Here is an 8,018-nt window from a genome sequence, read left to right as displayed (position 1 = left end):
GGTTTTCATGCAGCTATAAACGTAGTTATTCAGCAACCCAGCTTGAGACTTACTCTTTAATTTTTGTCAGTGTTTATTACTCACAATCGCAGAGAAAGGTTTTGTTTTACTGGGCACTTTGCAAATAATACCCAGCCTCCACAAATGTCCCCCTCCATATCTTGCAGGTGAACAAGCAGCCCAGCAAGGGCTGAAAAAATGTCATCTGTGAAACTCAGTTGCTCACTACTAAATTGGCTAAATCCACCTCAATGTCAAACAATCAAAAGGTTTAGGAAATATTTGTACAGTCCATACGGCAATGGGTGTTATCCACCTAGAATTAATAGCTGATCAGCTAATAGCTGAATAGCTATCTGCTCTTAAGAAGCTCCTCTTTCCAGTGTGACAGAGCACAATGCATCACTTCTGACATTGTTAAGGGCTGTGTCTGAAAGTGTTGTATTTCACTAGGAAATTTTAAGCAAAAATAGAGGTGAATATCCTGGAAAAAAATTCCTTCCTTCTAAAGCTTTTTTATTACTGAACTGCAATTGAAATGCACTGCATGGGGAAGGATAAGCACCTGCTTCTACACTAAACTGCCTGCTGGAGGGGATTGCTCACCGCCTTTCCATGAAGGATGGGGCCTCATTACGTGACTGTTATCAGTCACAAGCTGTGGCATAGTTTTACTAAACGCAGTCCTTCAGGGCACAAAGTGAATTTTTCCAGCATGTTGGTTGTTGCCCCATTGCATAGGCTGTGTCTGGGCCCTCTGGATTTTGCAGCAATAAAAGGAGAGTTCGTCTTCAGACCTGCCTGCTGGGTAGTGTGTAAAGGCTCTAAGGTAGCAGAGACCTCTTGGTTGTTAGTGTCCTAGACTGGCTTGTGCGGCATCTGGGAATTACTGCTGTAGTCTCCAGGGCTCTCTTTAAATCAGTTGTGTTTTATCTCTAAGTGTGGGACATGTATCCTAAGTGCTGATTTGCCATAACTTGTCAAATAACTTTCATGTCCTATCCTCTTCAGGACAACAAAAGTGCTTTGACTTATTCTGATGTCAGGAAATTCAAAATCAAATTTGCAGCATTTTTCTCTAGTTTTGAGAGAAAACTTCAGAAGTTTTCTTCACATGAGGTTAAATGTATAATTGAATTGTCCTACCCTCTAGGGTTGCTATTTCTTTTTTCTTTTTAATAGTGGAACAGTCAGATGTCTATATACAGTTCAAAATGAAGTGCTTACAAGTCCTTGACGAGGGAACTTTATTATGGAGATGGAAACCTGCCAGCAAGAAGTCAGGGTTAGCCAATATTTGTCTGAAGTGTAGAGTCACCTTTACAGCAGTTGAGATCTATGTTTTGGGCACTAAGAGGAATGTGATTCTTTCTTAAGAGAGAAGAGTGAGGGCTTTACACAGAGGCAGTTAATTATGCAGTTTGCTCAAAAATGAGCCAATCACTCATTTTAATGAGGTGAATTTCAACTGGGATGTAAGTATGTCCTTGACATTTTTTAGTAGCAGTGACATTACCTGAGCAGCTTGTTCTAAGAGAAACAGACATACACAAAAGAAATCAGACATACACAAGTACATCTACCTCTACAGGGAAAAAGGCACTAAGCAGGGTGACTTGCTTAGCAAAACCAGTAACAGCTTACTAAACATTGCCAGGGTTCAGTTTTCCTCAGTTCTGTGAGTTTGTACAGAGTATTTGAGGCAATGAAGCTGCAACACATGAATGCAAAGCTACAAGGTTCAGAAAACAGGTGTAAGAATTGACGATAAAGTAACAAGCATTGTGTGATCACATTGGGATTTTGTTCAGGATTGTTATTTCTAGGAAGTCTCTGAAATTTGTGATGTCAGCTGGTGAACGCCATCTTTTATCTCCTCCCTCTTGTTTTGGGTTTTTTTTTTTAACTTCAGATATTTGGAAATACTCTTCTAATCTATAAATAGTTCTAAACTTAATTAGGAAAGAGGTATTTTTTCTGGGAAGCCCAAATAGTTATTCACTATAAAATAGAAATCTCAGCAAAGTTAGTTTCATTGTATTAGTTACTATAAAAATATCCACTAGGCAGCAGCTGTAAGAACCCAAGCCAGGGATTCAGGTGTATTTTGATATTGAACTCAGATTGAACACATCAGGAAATAGATACCTAAAATATATCATAATCCACCTTGACAACCCATGAAAAGGTTAGGGGAGTAGAATGAAAGATTCACTAGCTGCATTTTACAGATAAGGATTAGAGACAGGGAGTTCAATGTTGTGCTGGCCCTTTTGAAGCTGTCTCAAAGACTTAGATGTATGGTGGATAGGTAAAGACATACAAGAATGGGTTTTTCCAGCAAGAAATACGGCTTCCAAAAAACCCCAGTTTTCTTGGGAACAAAATTTTACTCACGCAATTATTTTTTTCATTAGGAAAGAGAGAAAGAGGGAGCCAGCTTTGTCTGTGATACACGAAATCTTGATTTGTCAAGTGCTTTGACATCATAAGGTTCTTTAGTGCCATTTCATCTTGATTTAAGAAAGAATTTTTTTTTTTATAGTGGGGACAGTCATTCATTGTAACAATTTTCCTAGAGACTTCGTAGAGTCCAACCACTGGAGGTTTTCAAGATTGGACAGCATCTCAGATAATATAATTTACTCACCCTTTTCCAAAAAATGTTGGAAACCAGATGATCTTTTGAGATCCCTTACAGCCTGTGCTGTTCTATTATTCTATCATAAACAACAAATGTTTTTTCATGTATACCATTGCATTTTTAGAGGAGCTGTATTTCTTACTGCAGTTATTGGAAACAACATCTCACACTTTCCTCTGATTTACAGCTTTCATTTATCTGGGACAGTTTATTTGCTCTGGTTTCAATTCTGGCTTGTTTTTGCTAGCTCAGTAGCTGTTCTCTCTCCCTGTTGTTTAAACCTTGAGATATTTACAGCATTTAATAACAATACCCCTCAGTGTTTCCTAAGCGTAATATAGTTTTTTTACATTCTATGACCATTCAGGTTTTAAAAATTTGATACATTTTAGAAGAAACCGATTTCACATTAATCAGGATTTTTTAAAGTTAAAAATTAAATATGTCATATCAACTCAGTTTAAAGTACCTACCTGCATTTGAATGGCATTTCATTTACCTATGGAATGGTATTTTTAAAATTCAGTCTCTCCTCAAACCTGTGCTCCCAGATAAAAATTAGGTTTTCTGGTAATTCATTGCAGATATCTTCAAACCAAATGGTGTTCCATCACTCGAGGCACAAGTGTATAAGTTGTGGAAAAAACCACTTTGACCAGAATGCAGTGAAGATGAGGAAAAGGAGAAGAAAATCATAGAAGAGTTAGGTTGGATGGGACATTTAATGGTTATCTAGTCCAATCCCCCTGCAATGGTAGGGCCCTGTCAAACCTGATGTTGAATGTTTCCAAGGATGGAGCATCTACAACATCTCCAGACAGCATGTTCCAGTGGAATGCAACTTTTCCATTTGTTCCAATTGTTTGCCATTATTTTTCACCCTCAGGTTCTAAGTTTGTTGCCAAGATTTGGACTTGTTGGACAGAGTTAATTTTTTATTCCTGCATGGAGAGTTTCTTGTACAGTGCAATCTGTGGACTAGTTTTCCTGTGCAACGTATTATTCCCTTGATGTTCACCTAAATTGGTTGACACAGTTTTCATCTCTTCTCTTCCTCTGAAGACTCTTCCAAGCTTCATATGCTTCCTGTAAACTCTTCCATAACAGAAAATATAACTGCTACAGCATGTTTTTTTATGTTTGGTCTATGTAATTCTTTTAATGCCTTCTCTAGTGGTAAGCATGGAGTGAATGAGCTTACAAAAAGACTACGCTTCACTTGAGTCAGTATATTCTTCATTTTAAACAAGTGTCACATCACAGGTCTCAGAAATCACACAGACTCACAGGTTTACATGTGTCATGTGGCAAATGGGGTCGTATCTAAGAAGGTTCTGACAATATCAGTTTCAGGAAGGGTATCAACTTCTTAACCAACACAGCTAAACATGGTAAGCCTCAGTAGGGACATTTCTACAACTACAACGTCTGTTTGCTGCTGATTTTACGTATCCCTGTCTCAAAGTGGATGCAACTAGCTGTGAACCAAACGTATCCTCCCTACCACCCTGCCAAGCAGCCTACTGTCTCACAAAATGAGTCAAACAGAAACCTTCCTATTTCTGATTCAAATTTTCCTGTGTAATAGCAATCCTAGCCTGGTTCTTCGCAAAACATTAGCAAAATAATTTTTTAAACAAATAGGGAAAGGCTGGTGGATTATCTCTGGGCTGGAAACCCTGTTTCCAGCTTCCTTCCAGTACAAATGGGCTTCCAGAATTACATGGCAGGAAGCCCAGAAGGCCAGTCACAACTAGAAAGATTTCCAAGGTTCCCAATTCTGCAGAAAATTTTCCTGCTTTTCATTAGAGGAGCCAGTAATAAAAGGCAGAGACAAAAAACCTGATTCAGGCTTGCTGGGTCTCCATTCTCTAGAGAAGACCATCAGAAAATGTCCGTTTCATATTGAAAAACCGTGTTTACTTCTCATTGCAGACTGCTGTAATTAACGAGGCAGAAAATTTGTAGCATGAATGAGATGACTTGCCCAAGCCAAATGGCTGCTTTTCTGCCAAACCTTTCCCACCGCCTGACTGATGCAAACCCACTCTTTGGACAACCTTTATCTGAGCATCTCCCACAGCCTGAAATATATATAATGTATCTTTAACTCCATTGTGGTAGTTTCTATATCTTTATAGGACACTTGGATTGCTCTAGTTTGACAATTAAAAGGAGGAGATAGGAAAAACTAGTGCAAATTTGTAAGACTAAGCAATTTCTCTGAAGTAAAACCAAGTAGCATGTTCATACTGGCTTTAAACAAACAGTATAGCATATTGTATAAATCGAAAGTAATTTATCTGAATGCTGCATGAGGCACCATGAGATACCGGTAATAAAAAGCATCTTAGGTATCATATTCTTACATTGCTCAAAACAGTCCATGAATAGTTCGTAAGCATTTGACCAACATTCAGAATAATTTCGTGTGTAAATTTCTCAGTAAAACTCACTTCACATATTCACTACCTCTAAATCAGTAACTGTAATTTATATTTCATATCCTTAAGCACATTGCAGTATTTTTCCCTTCAAATTCACTTAGCTGATCAGCCTATATAAGTATATAATCATGCAAACACATAATTGTGTGCATTGACCTTTTTTTTTCTCAAAAAATGTTCTTATGAAGAAAACATTACTTATATGAATTTTCCCATTCAAGATGAACAATATTATTCAGAATTGCCTTCAGAGGATGCTTGATCTTCATTTGAAGTTCTTAAACACACTTTTTTGCAATATTTCCATCCCAAAGTAAGTTTCAGGGTTGATTAACATGCAGTACCTAAAATTTAATGACTTTTCCTTGTCAATTTAAATTTATTGGCTACTGAGTTTTAGACTGGGATTATCTTTTTGCCTTTTAATTATATCTTTAATATGGGGAACAGAAAAATCTGGCACACTACAGTCAGAAATAGCAAAAGTAAACACAGGAAGCATTGCATGTCCTAGCTTCTGATGAAAAAAAAGAATGACCAGAAATATTATTTGATTTGCTACTTGTTCTTGACAAACCATGGATCAGCAAACTATGTTTGCTTCTTGTGGTCTATACCATACATGCTTTCACTCACACTAACTTCAAGATTTTTTTCAGAATGACAAACTAGCACCTGGTCACCTGGGCAGGGTTCATAGTAGCTATTCAATGATTTAAAATTTAATTGTTTTCCTGGAATATCTTTCCCAGGTGTACTACAAAATAGTGTTTTTTTCATCTTTTGCTGTAAGAGGTTTTCAAGGTCTTACATGACCAAGGTGTGGTGTGCCACAACATCTGTGACTGGAGTAGAACAGCATAGCACAGGCACCTGTGAGAAAGATGCTATGAGGGCTCTGGGTGTTTATCTGAGGCAGCCAACAGAAGAATAGAATCATCATAGACACCTTCTGTGGTCAACAGAGAAGGACAGAAGCCTTCCCAGGTGCTGAACCAGCCACTCTGTGTCCATTTTGCCTCATGTTTTGCTTCAGAGCAATCCACTGCCTTCACTGTTATGCTGGCTGGGAATTTCACTTTTATTAAAAAAGTAAATTTGCCTTGGAATCAGCTGTGCCCTACAGAAACCCAGCAAGGGGTGCAGACATTAGGCACAGAGAACAGAGGCTGTTGCCAAGGAGGGAAGAGTCACAGGATGAGTGTTTCAGATGTCACCACTGGGGTTTGCCACTACTCTCTGATGGCCAAGCACTGCAGATGCTGTTATGAGAGTAAAATGTTACCACAGCACAACTGCTGCTTCTCATCAGCATCAGAACAGAAAAATAAAGCAGAGTCATGCACAAGTTGCAATGAAGTCTGTTGTGAAGACCTATGCATTTTTACTGCTAATAATAAAACACTGTTCTTCATAGAAATGCCTCATCAACCTATTATCCTAAGCAAGAAGAGAGTTCATGTAACCTGGAAATTATGTTATTTCAATAATAGCTGTGATGCTAGAATGAAAACATTTTCTTGCTGCAGAGAGAAATGTCATGACAACCAGCACTAATGTAGTCTTCGCTGTATTAAGCCACAAGGTATGCTGGAAAATGAATATGCTCCATATATTGCTAGGCACAACCAGAGCCACAAGCAGCAACCTTTATTTAAAGCAGATTTTAAGGGTGACCACAAGCAGAAACCTTTATTTAAAGTAGGTTTTAAGGGTGATGTTTATTAAAACAAAGTTTTTAACATGTTGCTAAAAAATTTCTAGAATATTTTGCAGATGAGTGAGGACTTTTGCTCTCTTTTTTTTAAATACAACACTGGCAGCTCTTGGACTCAGGTGGCACAAGTTTTATTTCTATGGCTAGCGTTTGCATTTTGCAGGTTTATAATCCTGTATAGGTCCTGCTCATGTTTCTGCAATTCTCATTACCAGAATCTGCAAACCCAAAAAATGGAAATGAAGAAGAAAATTTGAAATACTTTGCCTTTGATTTTACTCTCTGGGACCCCAGTCACTTTCTTTTGTCCCCATTTACACCATTTTTTATTTTCCCTTTATAGTTGTGTTTATTTCTGTCAAAAACAGATTTTAGAGTTTATTTTGAGCATGCTGGGTCATGCAGACAAGGCCTTACAGTTCCAGAGCTTGAACTGATCCATGGTTTCATTACAAACTTCCCTGTTAATGGGGCACACCTAGGACCCAGTTTTTCTCTCCCATTAACCCATGTTGTTTCTGACAACAATAGAGCTCTGGAATTCTGTATATGCACCTAGGCATGTTACATGCAAATCCTGTTGGATTTTGCAATCTACTGTCCAGTGTACACATATGTAAAGCTGATGCTTTTTTAGGAATAAAAGGTGTAGTTCCTGTGGTGAATGTGAATCTGTATGGTTTACAATGGTGTTTTAGTTAAAAGGTGTCATACTATTTGCTATCAAACTTAACACAATGCTAAATGATGAATGTTTATGCCCGGTCGAGACATATTTTTCTACATTGCCCAAAGAAAGCATGATGACACGCAAGAGACAGAAATTACACTGCAGTTCTAGGTTTGTTGTTACAGGCAGTCATAGCCAGCTCAAAGCAAATAATGTCCTTCTCTTCATACCCTCCAGCTAGGAGATGTCTGTCTTTCCTGGAAAATGGCACAATATTTTTGCTATTAGATGAAGCAAAATCTCTTAGCAAGTAAATAGGAATTTTCTACATTACATGAATATTTATTTTTATGTCCAAACACAATGATCAAGAACTTATTTTTTAACTGCAAAACTGTGTATGTGCAACAGTTGTTAAATGAGAGCATTGGGAAGCTATTAATAACAATCTAGTGTCCTCTGCTAGCAAAAGATTCAGAGATTTCTTATTTCCAGTTATGACCCATATGTCTACATATATCACTGCAGCATTTTTGATCT

This window comes from Corvus hawaiiensis, chromosome 6 (assembly GCF_020740725.1).
Source record: "Corvus hawaiiensis isolate bCorHaw1 chromosome 6, bCorHaw1.pri.cur, whole genome shotgun sequence".
Taxonomy (NCBI): Eukaryota; Metazoa; Chordata; class Aves; order Passeriformes; family Corvidae; genus Corvus; species Corvus hawaiiensis.
Note: the sequence above shows the minus strand (reverse complement) of the source record.